Source organism: Phyllobates terribilis, unplaced genomic scaffold (assembly GCF_046119375.1).
Source record: "Phyllobates terribilis strain yellow unplaced genomic scaffold, ASM4611937v1 Scaffold_27__1_contigs__length_16484149, whole genome shotgun sequence".
NCBI classification, from domain to species: Eukaryota; Metazoa; Chordata; class Amphibia; order Anura; family Dendrobatidae; genus Phyllobates; species Phyllobates terribilis.
Genome location: NW_027362787.1, coordinates 5,146,643 through 5,164,667, shown reverse-complemented (window position 1 = coordinate 5,164,667; position 18,025 = coordinate 5,146,643). Strand labels below are relative to the sequence as shown.

Below are 18,025 nucleotides of genomic sequence, written 5' to 3'. Positions count from 1 at the left end.
CTATTTATGCCTTCCTTACTTCCCAGTTGTGTGATGTTTATATGTTGCAGGAATGTTCCCTTCCCTCCTCTAGGTCCTTCAAACATCTGGCCAGGGAGTGGTCCCACGGTCCATCCTACTGGTCCGGTGGGGGTGACTGCAAGTCTGCGGGGGTCGCAATTCTGATCAGGGGGGGCGCATTCACGCTTGAGTCCGTCCAGGAGCTCATCTGCGGCAGGGCTCTTGTTGTAGATGGCAACTGGGCGGGGGAACCTGTCAGGTTCATCAACGTGTATGCGTCCCCACTGAAGAATGAGCGTTTGGAGCTTTTCCAGACCCTGCGGCTTCAGCTTGCCACCACCAGGACCTTAGTGATGGCCGGGGATTTCAACTGCCCCATCGAGGAGGACGGTCGTAGTTCTGGCACATCTGCCAAGTTGGACATCACGTCCAAGCTGCTCATCGAGATGGTAACCGAGGCCTCTCTTCAGGACGTGGTGGGCTCCATGGGGAGAGGCTCCACGAACTATTCGTGGAGCCGACCCGATGGCTCACTCCGCTCCAGGATTGACTTTGTGTTCACCTCTCGGGCAGTCAGGCAGAGTAGGCACTCGATGGTCTCCTGCTTCTTCTCCGACCACAGAGCCATTCACTTACAAGGTGTCCTCGGCGACGGTTTTCCGTCCGGCCCCGGCTCCTGGAAGCTGAATTGTGCTCTGCTGGCTCAGGATGAAGTCGTGGAGGAGCTGAGAGCAGCCTACGCAATGTGGCAGTCCTACAAGGGTAGCTTCCAAACAGTCTCTGATTGGTGGGAATATGTTAAACTTGAGTTTCGCTGTTTCTTTCAGGCCAAGGGTCGACAACAGGAGTGTGAGAAGAGGAGGGACTTCAGAGGGCTGCAGCGCGAGCTGCGGTCGCTGCAGGACCTTCTTCACTGCGGCTGGGACGTGAGGGAGGAGCTGGAGGAGACCAAGAAGAGCCTGAAAAGGCACTTTGAGGAGGAGTCCAAGCGAATCATCTTCCGTTCCAAAGTGGAGAATCTGGAGAAGGGTGAGAAATGTAACTCATTCTTTTTCAGGAAACTTCATGCCGGTCACACGCCCCTGAACGAGCTGCGAGACGAGAGCGGAAACATGCGACGTGGGAAGGAGGACGTGATGAGGGTCGTCAGCGACTTCTACAGCGAACTCTACTCCCACAAGACTACCGACCCCGACGCTGCTGATAAGTTCCTGTCAGGTATCACTAACCATCTTGATCCTGCAGGCACGGCAGCCTTGGACAAACCTCTGATGGTGGGCGAATTGCTCTCTGCCGCTAAATCCTTTAGGACCGGCAGGACCCCGGGCAGTGATGGTCTTCCAGCGGAGCTCTATGTAGCGCTGGGAGACCTCATCTGTCCGGACCTGTTGGACCTGTACGAGGAGATGGTGGTGGAGGGTAGAATGCCTCCATCTTTGAGGGAAGGAATGGTCACGATCCTGTACAAGCGGAAGGGAGAGAGGTGCGACCTGAGGAATTGGCGTCCCATCACTCTGCTCAACGTGGACTACAAGATCCTGGCCAAGACGATGGCGACACGACTTAAGACGGTCATCGGACGGATCATCCACCCGGACCAGACCTGCGGCATCCCTGGACGTCGCATCGCAGACAGCCTCGCTCTCGTGCGGGACACGGTCGAGTACATCAAGGTCCGCCGCGCACACGCGGCCCTGGTCTCCTTGGATCAGGAGAAGGCCTTCGACCGGGTTTCCCACGAGTTCATGGGCCGAGCTCTGCACCGGTTAGGTTTGGGTAACATGTTTTGTTCGTATGTCCGTCTGATGTATTTTGATATCCACAGCTCGGTGTTGGTGAACGGCTGGAAGACTGACCCCTTCCCTGTCCTCTCTGGGGTCAGACAAGGCTGCCCTCTATCACCTCTTCTTTTTGTTTGTGTTATAGAACTCTTCGCAGAGGCTATCCGGCAGAATGGAGAGATCAGAGGGATCACCGCACCGGGTCCGGGACGACACGAGGTCAAGTGCTCGCTCTACATGGACGACGTCACCGTCTTCTGCGCTGATCGTGGTTCAGTCGACGCCCTCGTCCAGACGTGTGAGAGGTTCGGCCGGGCTTCAGGGGCCAAAGTCAACTGCAGGAAGTCGGAAGCCATGCTCTTCGAGGATTGGCAGCCGGCCTCCTCCGCCCCCTTCCCCTTCAACATTCAACCGGATTTCCTCAAGGTGCTGGGAGTCTGGTTCGGGAAGGAAGGAGCGGCCCTCAAGTCCTGGCAAGAACGCTTGGCCAAGGTGAAGCAACGGATCGGACTCTGGAGCCTCAGACACCTCACTTGTGAGGGTAAGGCACTCGTCCTGCGTAATGAGGTCCTGCCCGTCTTGCAGTACACGGCGCAGGCCTGGCCCCCACACGTCACTGTGTGCAGGGCCATTACCAGGACAGTGTTTCACTTTGTCTGGGGATCCAAGATGGACAGAGTCAGGCGGGCCGTCATGTACAAGGAGCCTCGCAAGGGTGGGAAGGGCGTTCCAGATATCCCCACCCTCCTGCGATCCTCTTTTGTGTGTGATTGTGTCCGCCGGACTTTGCAAGTCAAGAATGGCTCCGCGGGCAGGTCCATGTCTCGCTTCTTCCTGCTTCCTCTTTGGAGGCGACTCGGCTGGGACAAGTGGGACAGCTCCTTCCCCTACAACTGGACGACGCCATGGTTCTACGGAGACGTCGTTCGATTTGTGGGGGAGCATCAACTGGAGGGACTCAAGCCCGACTTGTGGAAGCCCAAAACTATCCACAAGCTAATCAGAGCCAAGGATGACGTGGAGAACATCACAGGACTTCACCAGGACACGCTGGAGACTGTGTGGACAAATGTGTCGTCTGACAGGCTGACCAACGGGCACAAGGACTTGTCGTGGATGGCGATTCAGGGCGGACTGCCCGTCCGGTCATTCATGCATGCCCGGAACCTGTGCAAGACCCGGTACTGCCCAAGGTGCCCCTTCGTGGAGGAAACATCTTTGCACACTTTTTGGGACTGCGGATTTGCACAGCGCCTATTGACTGCACTTGAGGACGACCTGAGGAACTCTGTCCCCAGGGCGAGCCTATCGCACCATTCTGTGCTTTACGGACTCTTCCCTGGGGTTCATACCGTCGGAGCCATCCAGGAGGCTTGGCGCCTTATGAACTGCTTCAAGGATGCCGTTTGGGTCGCCAGGAACCGGCTCATCTTGAGGAGGGAGAGGATGTCCATCCAGGACTGCCGCAGGCTGATCCACAGCCTGCTCAGAGACTATTCCATCATGGACGGTCCGGAGGACGAGGACGAGGACTAAACCCCTCCTCCCCCTCTCCCCTTATGTGTCTTGTCTTTCAATAAAGCTTCGGGCCTGTGATTTTCCCCTCCCCATCCCCTTTTTCCCAATCCCCATCCCTTATCACGGTTCGTCGTACTGTATTGATTGACATGCTTTTTCTTTCAGATTGAGTGTTTTGTGTAGCATAGGGGTGTGATGTGTCTAGTTAGTGCGTCGTATCCTCATGCTATGTAAATATGATGTAGAATTCTGTGTGTACTGGGCTGCGGCACTGTACACTGTCTGTTAACTTATTTTTTGTGCTAATAAAAGATATATTCAATCAAAAAATCTGTTCTTATCAGTTTAATATCTGATACGTCCCCTATCTGGGGACCATATATTAAATGGATTTTTAGAACAGGGAGATGGAAAAAGAGCTTGCTCTGTCCACTCCACGCATTGACCTGGTATTGCAGTATCTCCAGGACCGGTGCACCCCTTCTTTAATGCAGTTTCTAAAATCAGAAAGAATTGAATTCAATGTTTTTTGTTCATTTTGCTTGTTTGTCGGATTTTGGGATGGACTCTTTGGCTTTGCTTTTCTTCTCCTCATTGGATTTTTCATGTTCAAAGTTGCAGAAGCCAGATTACAAGCTCATTTTGGTTCAACTTCAGCAACTGTGCATTGCATTGCCATGTAATGTGATGCAATGCTATCTTTCTAGCTCTCCCTTTTTACTTCCTTTTGGATAAACAGACATATTAGGCAAGCATTTTGGAGCTTTCACCTAAATAACTACAGGTGGTGAGATAAGCTGCACAATATAATTGACCTTTCAGTATATTGTTGCACACACACCATCTATTTAGCAAATGCCCTTGTTATCAACAGCAGCCTTTTAAACTCACCTGAGCTAACAGGTATGTGCGCTGGTTACTCTGCTGCGCTTAAAATTTCTTTTTTGGTTTGCTACAATGCCTTTTCTGAAACGTTGTCTCCTTCTGCTGGAACACTGACTTCTTTCATTTAATGCCTGCAGACTATAAAAGAGAACCCAACCCAAAAAGTTTGGTTGATTAGTCTGTGGCATTCTGTTAAACTGTTGCTTATGGCGGTCTCTGTGAGCTTCTCAGCGACATTCAGCCAGCCAGGTATCCTGCCTGCAGTAGATGGAATGTGGCAATGGAACGCTGGCTGCGCGTGTCATAATAGGCTCTGAGCCTTTATATACCTGTGCACAGCAGCAGCCACCTTCAGTCTGCTGCTGGACAGCCAGCAGCAGCAGCAGCAGGAGAGGTATGTAATCAGGAGCCCTCCTGCTAAGGGTAGACAGCTGCTCGTTCCACCCCACCCCCCGCCTTAATTGGTTCTCCTCCCTTCCAACGGTGTTGAGGCGGGTGGGAACAGCAGGGGGTGAAGGTGCTGTGTCTAAAGAGGTGGAGTTATGCAGATCTAAAACGCGTGGATTGCAGCAGCAGCAAGCCGAAAAGTGCAGGCATGTAAGGGATCTAGAGGTTGACAACATGTCTTCTTAACGGGAGTCCAGGAGCTCATCTCCACAAATGGACTTTTCAGGATCCTTGGGTGGCTCCGTAGTTTGAAACCAATTCTGGTTATCGCTTCTCGGCCTTTTGGCTAAGATCAAGTGTAGTATCTGTTCTTATCAGTTTAATATCTGATACGTCCCCTATCTGGGGACCATATATTAAATGGATTTTTAGAACAGGGAGATGGAAAAAGAGCTTGCTCTGTCCACTCCACGCATTGACCTGGTATTGCAGTATCTCCAGGACCGGTGCACCCCTTCTTTAATGCAGTTTCTAAAATCAGAAAGAATTGAATTCAATGTTTTTTGTTCATTTTGCTTGTTTGTCGGATTTTGGGATGGACTCTTTGGCTTTGCTTTTCTTCTCCTCATTGGATTTTTCATGTTCAAAGTTGCAGAAGCCAGATTACAAGCTCATTTTGGTTCAACTTCAGCAACTGTGCATTGCATTGCCATGTAATGTGATGCAATGCTATCTTTCTAGCTCTCCCTTTTTACTTCCTTTTGGATAAACAGACATATTAGGCAAGCATTTTGGAGCTTTCACCTAAATAACTACAGGTGGTGAGATAAGCTGCACAATATAATTGACCTTTCAGTATATTGTTGCACACACACCATCTATTTAGCAAATGCCCTTGTTATCAACAGCAGCCTTTTAAACTCACCTGAGCTAACAGGTATGTGCGCTGGTTACTCTGCTGCGCTTAAAATTTCTTTTTTGGTTTGCTACAATGCCTTTTCTGAAACGTTGTCTCCTTCTGCTGGAACACTGACTTCTTTCATTTAATGCCTGCAGACTATAAAAGAGAACCCAACCCAAAAAGTTTGGTTGATTAGTCTGTGGCATTCTGTTAAACTGTTGCTTATGGCGGTCTCTGTGAGCTTCTCAGCGACATTCAGCCAGCCAGGTATCCTGCCTGCAGTAGATGGAATGTGGCAATGGAACGCTGGCTGCGCGTGTCATAATAGGCTCTGAGCCTTTATATACCTGTGCACAGCAGCAGCCACCTTCAGTCTGCTGATGGACAGCCAGCAGCAGCAGCAGCAGGAGAGGTATGTAATCAGGAGCCCTCCTGCTAAGGGTAGACAGCTGCTCGTTCCACCCCACCCCCCGCCTTAATTGGTTCTCCTCCCTTCCAACGGTGTTGAGGCGGGTGGGAACAGCAGGGGGTGAAGGTGCTGTGTTTAAAGAGGTGGAGTTATGCAGATCTAAAACGCGTGGATTGCAGCAGCAGCAAGCCGAAAAGTGCAGGCATGTAAGGGATCTAGAGGTTGACAACATGTCTTCTTAACGGGAGTCCAGGAGCTCATCTCCACAAATGGACTTTTCAGGATCCTTGGGTGGCTCCGTAGTTTGAAACCAATTCTGGTTATCGCTTCTCGGCCTTTTGGCTAAGATCAAGTGTAGTATCTGTTCTTATCAGTTTAATATCTGATACGTCCCCTATCTGGGGACCATATATTAAATGGATTTTTAGAACAGGGAGATGGAAAAAGAGCTTGCTCTGTCCACTCCACGCATTGACCTGGTATTGCAGTATCTCCAGGACCGGTGCACCCCTTCTTTAATGCAGTTTCTAAAATCAGAAAGAATTGAATTCAATGTTTTTTGTTCATTTTGCTTGTTTGTCGGATTTTGGGATGGACTCTTTGGCTTTGCTTTTCTTCTCCTCATTGGATTTTTCATGTTCAAAGTTGCAGAAGCCAGATTACAAGCTCATTTTGGTTCAACTTCAGCAACTGTGCATTGCATTGCCATGTAATGTGATGCAATGCTATCTTTCTAGCTCTCCCTTTTTACTTCCTTTTGGATAAACAGACATATTAGGCAAGCATTTTGGAGCTTTCACCTAAATAACTACAGGTGGTGAGATAAGCTGCACAATATAATTGACCTTTCAGTATATTGTTGCACACACACCATCTATTTAGCAAATGCCCTTGTTATCAACAGCAGCCTTTTAAACTCACCTGAGCTAACAGGTATGTGCGCTGGTTACTCTGCTGCGCTTAAAATTTCTTTTTTGGTTTGCTACAATGCCTTTTCTGAAACGTTGTCTCCTTCTGCTGGAACACTGACTTCTTTCATTTAATGCCTGCAGACTATAAAAGAGATCCCAGCCCAAAAAGTTTGGTTGATTAGTCTGTGGCATTCTGTTAAACTGTTGCTTATGGCGGTCTCTGTGAGCTTCTCAGCGACATTCAGCCAGCCAGGTATCCTGCCTGCAGTAGATGGAATGTGGCAATGGAACGCTGGCTGCGCGTGTCATAATAGGCTCTGAGCCTTTATATACCTGTGCACAGCAGCAGCCACCTTCAGTCTGCTGCTGGACAGCCAGCAGCAGCAGCAGCAGGAGAGGTATGTAATCAGGAGCCCTCCTGCTAAGGGTAGACAGCTGCTCGTTCCACCCCACCCCCCGCCTTAATTGGTTCTCCTCCCTTCCAACGGTGTTGAGGCGGGTGGGAACAGCAGGGGGTGAAGGTGCTGTGTTTAAAGAGGTGGAGTTATGCAGATCTAAAACGCGTGGATTGCAGCAGCAGCAAGCCGAAAAGTGCAGGCATGTAAGGGATCTAGAGGTTGACAACATGTCTTCTTAACGGGAGTCCAGGAGCTCATCTCCACAAATGGACTTTTCAGGATCCTTGGGTGGCTCCGTAGTTTGAAACCAATTCTGGTTATCGCTTCTCGGCCTTTTGGCTAAGATCAAGTGTAGTATCTGTTCTTATCAGTTTAATATCTGATACGTCCCCTATCTGGGGACCATATATTAAATGGATTTTTAGAACAGGGAGATGGAAAAAGAGCTTGCTCTGTCCACTCCACGCATTGACCTGGTATTGCAGTATCTCCAGGACCGGTGCACCCCTTCTTTAATGCAGTTTCTAAAATCAGAAAGAATTGAATTCAATGTTTTTTGTTCATTTTGCTTGTTTGTCGGATTTTGGGATGGACTCTTTGGCTTTGCTTTTCTTCTCCTCATTGGATTTTTCATGTTCAAAGTTGCAGAAGCCAGATTACAAGCTCATTTTGGTTCAACTTCAGCAACTGTGCATTGCATTGCCATGTAATGTGATGCAATGCTATCTTTCTAGCTCTCCCTTTTTACTTCCTTTTGGATAAACAGACATATTAGGCAAGCATTTTGGAGCTTTCACCTAAATAACTACAGGTGGTGAGATAAGCTGCACAATATAATTGACCTTTCAGTATATTGTTGCACACACACCATCTATTTAGCAAATGCCCTTGTTATCAACAGCAGCCTTTTAAACTCACCTGAGCTAACAGGTATGTGCGCTGGTTACTCTGCTGCGCTTAAAATTTCTTTTTTGGTTTGCTACAATGCCTTTTCTGAAACGTTGTCTCCTTCTGCTGGAACACTGACTTCTTTCATTTAATGCCTGCAGACTATAAAAGAGAACCCAACCCAAAAAGTTTGGTTGATTAGTCTGTGGCATTCTGTTAAACTGTTGCTTATGGCGGTCTCTGTGAGCTTCTCAGCGACATTCAGCCAGCCAGGTATCCTGCCTGCAGTAGATGGAATGTGGCAATGGAACGCTGGCTGCGCGTGTCATAATAGGCTCTGAGCCTTTATATACCTGTGCACAGCAGCAGCCACCTTCAGTCTGCTGCTGGACAGCCAGCAGCAGCAGCAGCAGGAGAGGTATGTAATCAGGAGCCCTCCTGCTAAGGGTAGACAGCTGCTCGTTCCACCCCACCCCCCGCCTTAATTGGTTCTCCTCCCTTCCAACGGTGTTGAGGCGGGTGGGAACAGCAGGGGGTGAAGGTGCTGTGTTTAAAGAGGTGGAGTTATGCAGATCTAAAACGCGTGGATTGCAGCAGCAGCAAGCCGAAAAGTGCAGGCATGTAAGGGATCTAGAGGTTGACAACATGTCTTCTTAACGGGAGTCCAGGAGCTCATCTCCACAAATGGACTTTTCAGGATCCTTGGGTGGCTCCGTAGTTTGAAACCAATTCTGGTTATCGCTTCTCGGCCTTTTGGCTAAGATCAAGTGTAGTATCTGTTCTTATCAGTTTAATATCTGATACGTCCCCTATCTGGGGACCATATATTAAATGGATTTTTAGAACAGGGAGATGGAAAAAGAGCTTGCTCTGTCCACTCCACGCATTGACCTGGTATTGCAGTATCTCCAGGACCGGTGCACCCCTTCTTTAATGCAGTTTCTAAAATCAGAAAGAATTGAATTCAATGTTTTTTGTTCATTTTGCTTGTTTGTCGGATTTTGGGATGGACTCTTTGGCTTTGCTTTTCTTCTCCTCATTGGATTTTTCATGTTCAAAGTTGCAGAAGCCAGATTACAAGCTCATTTTGGTTCAACTTCAGCAACTGTGCATTGCATTGCCATGTAATGTGATTAGTGTTGAGCGATACCTTCCGATATCAGGAAATATCGTATCGGATTGGATCGGGCCGATACCCAAAAAGTATCGGATATCGCCGATTCCGATACCGGAAACCAATGCAAGTCAATGGGACACAAATATCGGAATGAAAATAAACCCTTTCTTTCCTTGTAGGTTAATTCTACATGAAGTAAAACAACTAAGAATAATGTAGAATGACATGAAAAGCCGGCAATTCATCAGCGGCATACACCGGTACCCGACAATTTACAACAGAAACAATAGAGCTTCACACATAGATTAGATAGATAGAAACATGTCAGTCACATATATATGAAGTACAGTGACTGTGTTGCTTACTGTACTTGTCATTTAGTGTAAAGGATTTATTAAAAAAAATATTAGTGTTTTCGTGCACCGTCTCTTTAAAAAAGCCGGCCGGCAATTCAGCATCTGTACCCGACAATTTATAACAGACAGAATAGAGAATCACACATAGATTAGATAGATAGAAACATGTCAGTCACATATATATGAAGTACAGTGACAGTGTTGCTTACTGTACTTGTCATTTAGTGTAAAGGATTTATTAAAAAAAAATATTAGTGTTTTCGTGCACCGTCTCTTTAAAAAAGCCGGCCGGCAATTCAGCAGCGGTACCCGACAATTTATAACAGAAAGAATAGAGCTTCACACATAGATTAGATAGATAGAAACATGTCAGTCACATATATATGAAGTACAGTGACAGTGTTGCTTACTGTACTTGTCATTTAGTGTAAAGGATTTATTTAAAAAAATAATAGTGTTTTCATGCACCGTCTCTTTAAGAAAGCCGGCCGGCAATTCAGCATCTGTACCCGACAATTTAGAATAGAAGGAATAGAGAATCACACATAGATTAGATTGATCGAAACATGTCAGTCACATATATATGAAGTACAGTGACAGTGTTGATTACTGTACTTGTCATGTAGTGTTAAAATAAAGGATTTATTTAAAAAAAAATTGGCGTGGGGTTCCCCTTAATTTTAGGCTCTAGCGGAGGTTAAGCAGACAGCTGGGGCAAATGTTTGAAGCCTGGGAAGGGGGTAATACCCACGGAGCTTCCCAGGCTACTAATATCAGCCCCCAGCTGAATACCTAGCCTTTACTAGCTATTAAAATGGGGGAACCCCCCCAAAAAAATAACGTGGGGTCCCCCCTAATTTAAGAGCTAGCACAGGCTAGGCAGACAGCTGGGGGCTGATATTAATAGCCCAGGAAGGGTGCCATGAATATTGGCCCCCTCCCAGGCTAGAAACACCAGCCGTCAGCCGCCCCAGAAATGGCGCATCCATAGGATGCGCCAATTCTGGCACTTAGCCTCGCTCTTCCACGCTGCCCTGGTGCGGTGGCAGGGGGTAATAGGGTTGGGGTTGATGTCAGCTTATAATGCCAGCTGACATCAAGCCCAGGTTAGTAATGGAGAGGCGTCTATAAGACACCCCCATTACTAACCCCATAGTCAAAGTTAAAAGAAAACACAAACACCCAGAGTAAAGTCCTTTAATTGAAATAAAGACACAATTCTTTATTGTTCTAAATTAAACCATACTTACCATCACGCCCATTCCAGCTGAAGCCAACGATCTCCTGCAATAAAAGAAAAATAATAAAGCAACCTCATCCTTACCTTTCCATGGTTCCCAGGACAGCTCCAGCTCTGCTACATCGAGATGACAGGCTGGACCGCAGCAGAAAGCTGCCATCCAGCCTGTCATCCCGCAGACACTGAGAAGCGCAGGCATGCTTGCGCTCCTCAGTGTCTCTCTGTGACGTCATCCAGATGAGCCGAGTTCATGTCCAATGAACTCAGCTCACCTCATGCACGTCACTGACAGCGTGGGAAAATTCTCCTGCACTCAGCGCTTCAGCGTGAGAATTCTCCCACGCTGTCAGTGACATACATGAGGTGAGGTCATGTCCAATGAACTCAGCTCACCTCATGCACGTCACTGACAGCGTGGGAAAATTCTCACGCTGAAGCGCTGAGTGCAGGAGAATTTTCCCACGCTGTCAGTGACGTACATGAGGTGAGCTGAGTTCATTGGACATGACCTCGGCTCATCTGGATGCCGTCACAGCCAGACACTGAGGAGTGGAAGTATGCCTGCGCTTCTCAGTGTCTGCGGGATGACAGGATGGATGGCAGCGTTCTGCTGCGGTCCAGCCTGTCATCTCGATGTAGCAGAGCTGAAGCTGTCGTGGGAGCCATGGAAAGGTAAGGATGATGTTGCTTTATTATTTTACTTTTATTGCAGGAGATCGTTGGCTTCAGCTGGAATGGGCGTGGTGGTAAGTATGGTTTAATTTAGAACAATAAAGAATTGTGTGTTTATTTCAATTAAAGGACTTTTTTCTGGGTGTTGTGTTTTTTTAAATACTTTACTAGAAATTCATGGTGGTCATGTCTAATATTGGCGTGACCCCATGAATTTTGGGCTTAGGGCCAGCTGATAATGCCAAGCTGGCCTTAACCCCTTTATTACCCAGTGAGCCACCGCACCAGGGCCCTGGATGAGTTGGGTACAGCGCCAGAAGATGGCGCTTCTATGAACGCGCCATTTTCTGGGGCGGCTGCGGACTGCAATTTGCAGCGGGGGTGGCCCAGAAAGCTTGGGTCTCCCTGCGCTGCGGATTCCAGCTCCCAGCTGCCTAGTTGTACCTGGCTGGGCACAAAAATAGGGCGAAGCCCCACGCATTTTTTTTTTTTAATTATTTCATGCAATTCATGGAATAATTAAGAAAAAAAGGGCTTCCCTATATTGTTGTGTCCAACCAGGTACAAATAGGCAGCTGGTGGTTGGGGGCAGCCCATTCCTGCCTGCTGTACCTGGCTGGACACAAATATAGGGCGAAGCCCCACGTCAATTTTTTTTAAAATAAATCCTTTATTTTAACACTAAATGACATTTGAGGAGTTAATAAAGATGCAGTCCCTAAATTATTATTTATTTTTTAATTAATTTTTCCCAAAACTTTTGACGTGGGCTTCGCCATATTTTTGTATGCCAGCCAGGTACAGCATCCAGCCATTTTCCGGGGTGGCTGCGGACTGCAATTTTCAGCGGGGGGCAGAAAGCTTGGGCCTCCCTGCGCTGCAGATTCCATCCCCCAGCTGCCTAGTTGTACCTGGCTGGACACAAAAATAGGGAGAAGCTTCACGTATTTTTTTTTTTTTTAATTATTTCATGAAATTCATGAAATAATTAAGAAAAAAAGGGCTTCCCTATATTGTTGTGTCCAACCAGGTACAAATAGGCAGCTGGTGGTTGGGGGCAGCCCGTTCCTGCCTGCTGTACCTGGCTGGACACAAATATAGTGCGAAGCCCCACGTCAATTTTTTTTAAATCATTTCAGGAAATTCATGAAATAATTTAAAAAAATTGATGTGGGGCTTCGCCCTATATTTGTGTCCAGTCAGGTACAGCAGGCAGGAACGGGCTGCCCCCAACCACCAGCTGCCTATTTGTACCTGGCCGGACACAACAATATAGGGAAGCCCTTTTTTTCTTAATTATTCCATGAATTTCATGAATTTAAAAAAAAAAAACGTGGAGCTTCGCCCTATTTTTGTGTCCAGCCAGGTACAACTAGGCAGCTGGGGGCTGGAATCTGCAGCGCAGGGAGGCCCAAGCTTTCTGGACCCCACCCGCTGCAAATTGCAGTCCGCAGCCGCCCCGGAAAATGGCGCATTCATAGAAGCGCCATCTTCTGGCGCTGTACCCAACTCATCCAGGGCCCTGGTGCGGTGGCTCACTGGGTAATAAAGGGGTTAAGGCCAGCTTGGCATTATCAGCTGGCCCTAAGCCCGAAATTCATGGGGTCACGCCAATATTAGACATGACCACCATGAATTTCTAGTAAAGTATTTAAAAAAAACACAAACACCCAGAAAAAAGTCCTTTAATTGAAATAAACACACAATTCTTTATTGTTCTAAATTAAACCATACTTACAGTCACGCCCATTCCAGCTGAAGCCAACGATCTCCTGCAATAAAAGAAAAATAATAAAGCAACCTCATCCTTACCTTTCCATGGCTCCCACGACGGCTCCAGCTCTGCTACATCGAGATGACAGGCTGGACCGCAGCAGAACGCTGCCATCCAGCCTGTCATCCCGCAGACACTGAGAAGCGCAGGCATACTTCCACTCCTCAGTGTCTGGCTGTGACGGCATCCAGATGAGCCGACAATGAACTCGGCTCACCTCATGTACGTCACTGACAGCGTGGGAGAATTCTCCTGCACTCAGCGCTTCAGCGTGAGAATTTTCCCACGCTGTCAGTGACGTGCATGAGGTGAGGTCATGTCCAATGAACTCGGCGCACCTCATGCACGTCACTGACAGCGTGGGAGAATTCTCACGCTGAAGCGCTGAGTGCAGGAGAATTTTCCCACGCTGTCAGTGACGTGCATGAGGTGAGCTGAGTTCATTGGACATGACCTCGGCTCATCTGGATGACGTCACAGAGAGACACTGAGGAGCGCAAGCATGCCTGCGCTTCTCAGTGTCCGCGGGATGACAGGCTGGATGGCAGCGTTCTGCTGCGGTCCAGCCTGTCATCTCGATGTAGCAGAGCTGAAGCTGTCCTGGGAACCATGGAAAGGTAAGGATGAGGTTGCTTTATTATTTTACTTTTATTGCAGGAGATCGTTTGCTTCAGCTGGAATGGGCGTGGCGGTAAGTATGGTTTAATTTAGAACAATAAAGAATTGTGTCTTTATTTCAATTAAAGGACTTTTTTCTGGGTGTTTGTGTTTTTTTTAAATACTTTACTAGAAATTCATGGCGGTCATGTCTAATATTGGCGTGACCCCATGAATTTCGGGCTTAGGGCCAGCTGATAATGCCAAGCTGGCCTTAACCCCTTTATTACCCAGTGAGCCACCGCACCAGGGCCCTGGATGAGTTGGGTACAGCGCCAGAAGATGGCGCTTCTATGAACGCGCCATTTTCCGGGGCGGCTGCGGACTGCAATTTGCAGCAGGTGGGGCCCAGAAAGCTTGGGTCTCCCTGCGCTGCAGATTCCAGCCCCCAGCTGCCTAGTTGTACCTGGCTGGACACAAAAATAGGGCGAAGCGCCACACATTTTTTTTTTTAATTATTTCATGAATTTCCTGAAATAATTAAAAAAAAATTGACGTGGGGCTTCACACTATATTTGTGTCCAGCCAGGTACAGCAGGCAGGAACGGGCTGCCCCCAACCACCAGCTGCCTATTTGTACCTAGCCGGACACAACAATATAGGGAAGCCCTTTTTTTCTTAATTATTCCATGAATTTCATGAAATAATTAAAAAAAAAAAAACGTGGAGCTTCTCCCTATTTTTGTGTCCAGCCAGGTATAACTAGGCAGCTGGGGGATGGAATCTGCAGCGCAGGGAGGCCCAAGCTTTCTGCCCCCCCCCCCCGCTGAAAATTGCAGTCCGCGGCCGCCCCGGAAAATGGCGTGTTCATAGAAGCTGGATGCTGTACCTGGCTGGCATACAAAAATATGGCGAAGCCCACGTCAAAAGTTTTGGGAAAAATTTATTAAAAAATAAATAATAATTTAGGGACTGCATCTTTATTAAGTCCTCAAATGTCATTTAGTGTTAAAATAAAGGATTTATTTTAAAAAAAAATGGCGTGGGATCCCCCATAATTTTAGTCTCTAGCGGAGGTTAAGCAGACAGCTGGGGCAGATGTTTGAAGCCTGGGAAGGGGGTAATACCCACGGAGCTTCCCAGGCTACTAATATCAGCCCCCAGCTGAATACCTAGCCTTTACTAGCTATTAAAATGGAGGACCCCCCCCAAAAAAATGACGTGGGGGCCCCCCTAATTTTAGTCTCTAGCGGAGGTTAAGCAGACGGCTGGGGCAGATGTTTGAAGCCTGGGAAGGGGGTAAAACCCACGGAGCTTCCCAGGCTACTAATATCAGCCCCCAGCTGAATACCTAGCCTTTACTAGCTATTAAAATGGGGGACCCCCCCAAAAAAAATGACATGGGGTCCCCCCTATTTTAATAGCTAGCAAAGGCTAGGCAGACAGCTGGGGGCTGATATTAATAGCTCAGGAAGGGTGCCATGAATATTGGCCCCCTCCCAGGCTAGAAACACCAGCCGTCAGCCGCCCCAGAAATGGCACATCCATAGGATGCGCCAATTCTGGCACTTAGCCTCGCTCTTCCACGCTGCCCTGGTGCGGTGGCAGGGGGTAATAGTGGTGGGGTTCATGTCAGCGCCAGCTGCCATGAAGCCCAGGTTAGTAATGATGGCCGTCTATATGACACCCCCATTACTAACCTACAAAGTGTTAAAAAGAAAAAACACACTACACCCAGAAAAAAAAAATTTATTTGAAATAAAACACCATTTTATTTAATTCTTAGTTTACTAAAAAAAAAATAGTTACCTGTCCACGTTCCTGCGCTCATCTCCCATGCACAGCTGTCACATCTGGAGATGGTGACAGCTGTGCATGGCTGCTGTAAGCTCACGCTGCCGGGAACACGTCCGCTCCCGGCAGCGGGAGCCACTGACTGAGGTCACCGGAGTGCATTCAGGCAGCGCAGCTCCGGAGACCTCCTTTACGGCAGTGCTGTACCGTGGGAATTTCTCACGATACAGCAGTGCCGTAAAGGAGCTAACCGGAGCAGCGCTGCCTGAACTCCGGTGAACCCTTACGGCCCCGTCATTCTAGCGGCGGCAGCGGTTCAGAGCGGTCACATTCTATGTGGCTGCTCTGAACTGGAGATCTTCGTGGGACACTCGTGGACTGCTACGGAGGGGTAAGGATAAGGTTGTGGTTTATTATTTTATATTTTATTACAGGAGATCGATGGCTTCGGGGAATTAGGTGTCTAGGTGAGTATAGGTGTAGTTTTTTATTTTTTACTTTATTTTAGGTGGCGATCGGCGGGGACAGGTAATGTATGAACTAATTTCTTTTAGGTAACCACTGGCCACCAATGACATGTATTTAAAATTTATTGGGGACACAGTAGGGCAATTTAAATAGCAGGATCAGGCTGATGGGAACTACTGCTCCCATCGAGCTGATCCTGCTGGCAGGAGTGGACGGGGGACAGACATAGGCCGATGGGAGTAGTAGTGTCACATCGGCCTATGTCTGCCTGCACGCACAGACACCCCGCACACACACCCGCACACACACACCCCGCACACACACACACCCCGCACACACACACCCCGCACACACACACACACCCCGCACACACACACACACCCCGCACACACACCCCGCACACACTAATCATGACGGGTTTGGGAGGAGTGGCTGACCTGTGCGGCCGTGGGAAAGTTGATGTGAGTTCATGCAGTCAAGCATGAACTCACATGAACCCTCTGAGGGCACCGCGGCTACTTCAAATTAACAGCTGATCGGCATCACCTGATACCTCAGCTGTTCATTTGAAATAACCGGCGGGAAAGCGCAGCACAGAACGGGAAAGCCGGCGGTGAAGTCTTTTCACTGCCGGCTTCCTCGCCCGGGTCCTTCGCTCCTTGGTGCTGCACTCCCCGCCCGGTCCTAATTTACGATTGGGATTGGAGGTGGCGAGGGGAGCGGAGGATCGGGGTGGGAGGCTGCGGGGAAGCAGTATGGGGCTGCGTGATTGTTTAAAAGCCGGCGGCTTTTTACCGCGCGCCGGCTTTTAAACAGTCAGGAGAATTCTCCCACGCTGGGATGGCATTCTGATGACAAGCTGGATCGCAGCTGAGCGCTGCCATCCAGCTTGTCATCCTTCACAGACACTGCAGAGCGCAGGCATTATGGGAACTTCCGATTCCGGTATTCGATATTATAAAAGTATCGGAATTAAGTATCGGAATTCCGATACAGTGAATATCGGCCGATACCCGATATTTCAGTATCGGAATGCTCAACACTAAATGTGATGCAATGCTATCTTTCTAGCTCTCCCTTTTTACTTCCTTTTGGATAAACAGACATATTAGGCAAGCATTTTGGAGCTTTCACCTAAATAACTACAGGTGGTGAGATAAGCTGCACAATATAATTGACCTTTCAGTATATTGTTGCACACACATCATCTATTTAGCAAATGCCCTTGTTATCAACAGCAGCCTTTTAAACTCACCTGAGCTAACAGGTATGTGCGCTGGTTACTCTGCTGCGCTTAAAATTTCTTTTTTGGTTTGCTACAATGCCTTTTCTGAAACGTTGTCTCCTTCTGCTGGAACACTGACTTCTTTCATTTAATGCCTGCAGACTATAAAAGAGAACCCAACCCAAAAAGTTTGGTTGATTAGTCTGTGGCATTCTGTTAAACTGTTGCTTATGGCGGTCTCTGTGAGCTTCTCAGCGACATTCAGCCAGCCAGGTATCCTGCCTGCAGTAGATGGAATGTGGCAATGGAACGCTGGCTGCGCGTGTCATAATAGGCTCTGAGCCTTTATATACCTGTGCACAGCAGCAGCCACCTTCAGTCTGCTGCTGGACAGCCAGCAGCAGCAGCAGCAGGAGAGGTATGTAATCAGGAGCCCTCCTGCTAAGGGTAGACAGCTGCTCGTTCCACCCCACCCCCCGCCTTAATTGGTTCTCCTCCCTTCCAACGGTGTTGAGGCGGGTGGGAACAGCAGGGGGTGAAGGTGCTGTGTTTAAAGAGGTGGAGTTATGCAGATCTAAAACGCGTGGATTGCAGCAGCAAAAAGCCGAAAAGTGCAGGCATGTAAGGGATCTAGAGGTTGACAACATGTCTTCTTAACGGGAGTCCAGGAGCTCATCTCCACAAATGGACTTTTCAGGATCCTT

At 48.3% G+C, this 18,025-nt stretch overlaps 5 non-coding genes across 5 annotated transcripts; all 5 read left to right on the top strand.

The window, feature by feature from the left end:
• The first annotated feature begins 3,589 nt into the window (after nucleotides 1-3,589).
• LOC141177687 (U2 spliceosomal RNA) lies at nucleotides 3,590-3,782 on the top strand. The gene has a single exon (XR_012254259.1). It is a non-coding gene; the product is annotated as a U2 spliceosomal RNA (small nuclear RNA).
• A 1,115-nt stretch (nucleotides 3,783-4,897) lies between these two features.
• On the top strand, nucleotides 4,898-5,088 carry LOC141176578 (U2 spliceosomal RNA). Its single transcript, XR_012253252.1, has one exon. It is a non-coding gene; the product is annotated as a U2 spliceosomal RNA (small nuclear RNA).
• A 1,115-nt stretch (nucleotides 5,089-6,203) lies between these two features.
• On the top strand, nucleotides 6,204-6,394 carry LOC141176566 (U2 spliceosomal RNA). Its single transcript, XR_012253241.1, has one exon. It is a non-coding gene; the product is annotated as a U2 spliceosomal RNA (small nuclear RNA).
• Nucleotides 6,395-7,509: 1,115 nt separating this feature from the next.
• On the top strand, nucleotides 7,510-7,700 carry LOC141176552 (U2 spliceosomal RNA). Its single transcript, XR_012253229.1, has one exon. It is a non-coding gene; the product is annotated as a U2 spliceosomal RNA (small nuclear RNA).
• Nucleotides 7,701-8,815: 1,115 nt separating this feature from the next.
• On the top strand, nucleotides 8,816-9,006 carry LOC141176540 (U2 spliceosomal RNA). Its single transcript, XR_012253218.1, has one exon. It is a non-coding gene; the product is annotated as a U2 spliceosomal RNA (small nuclear RNA).
• The last annotated feature ends 9,019 nt before the right edge of the window (nucleotides 9,007-18,025 follow it).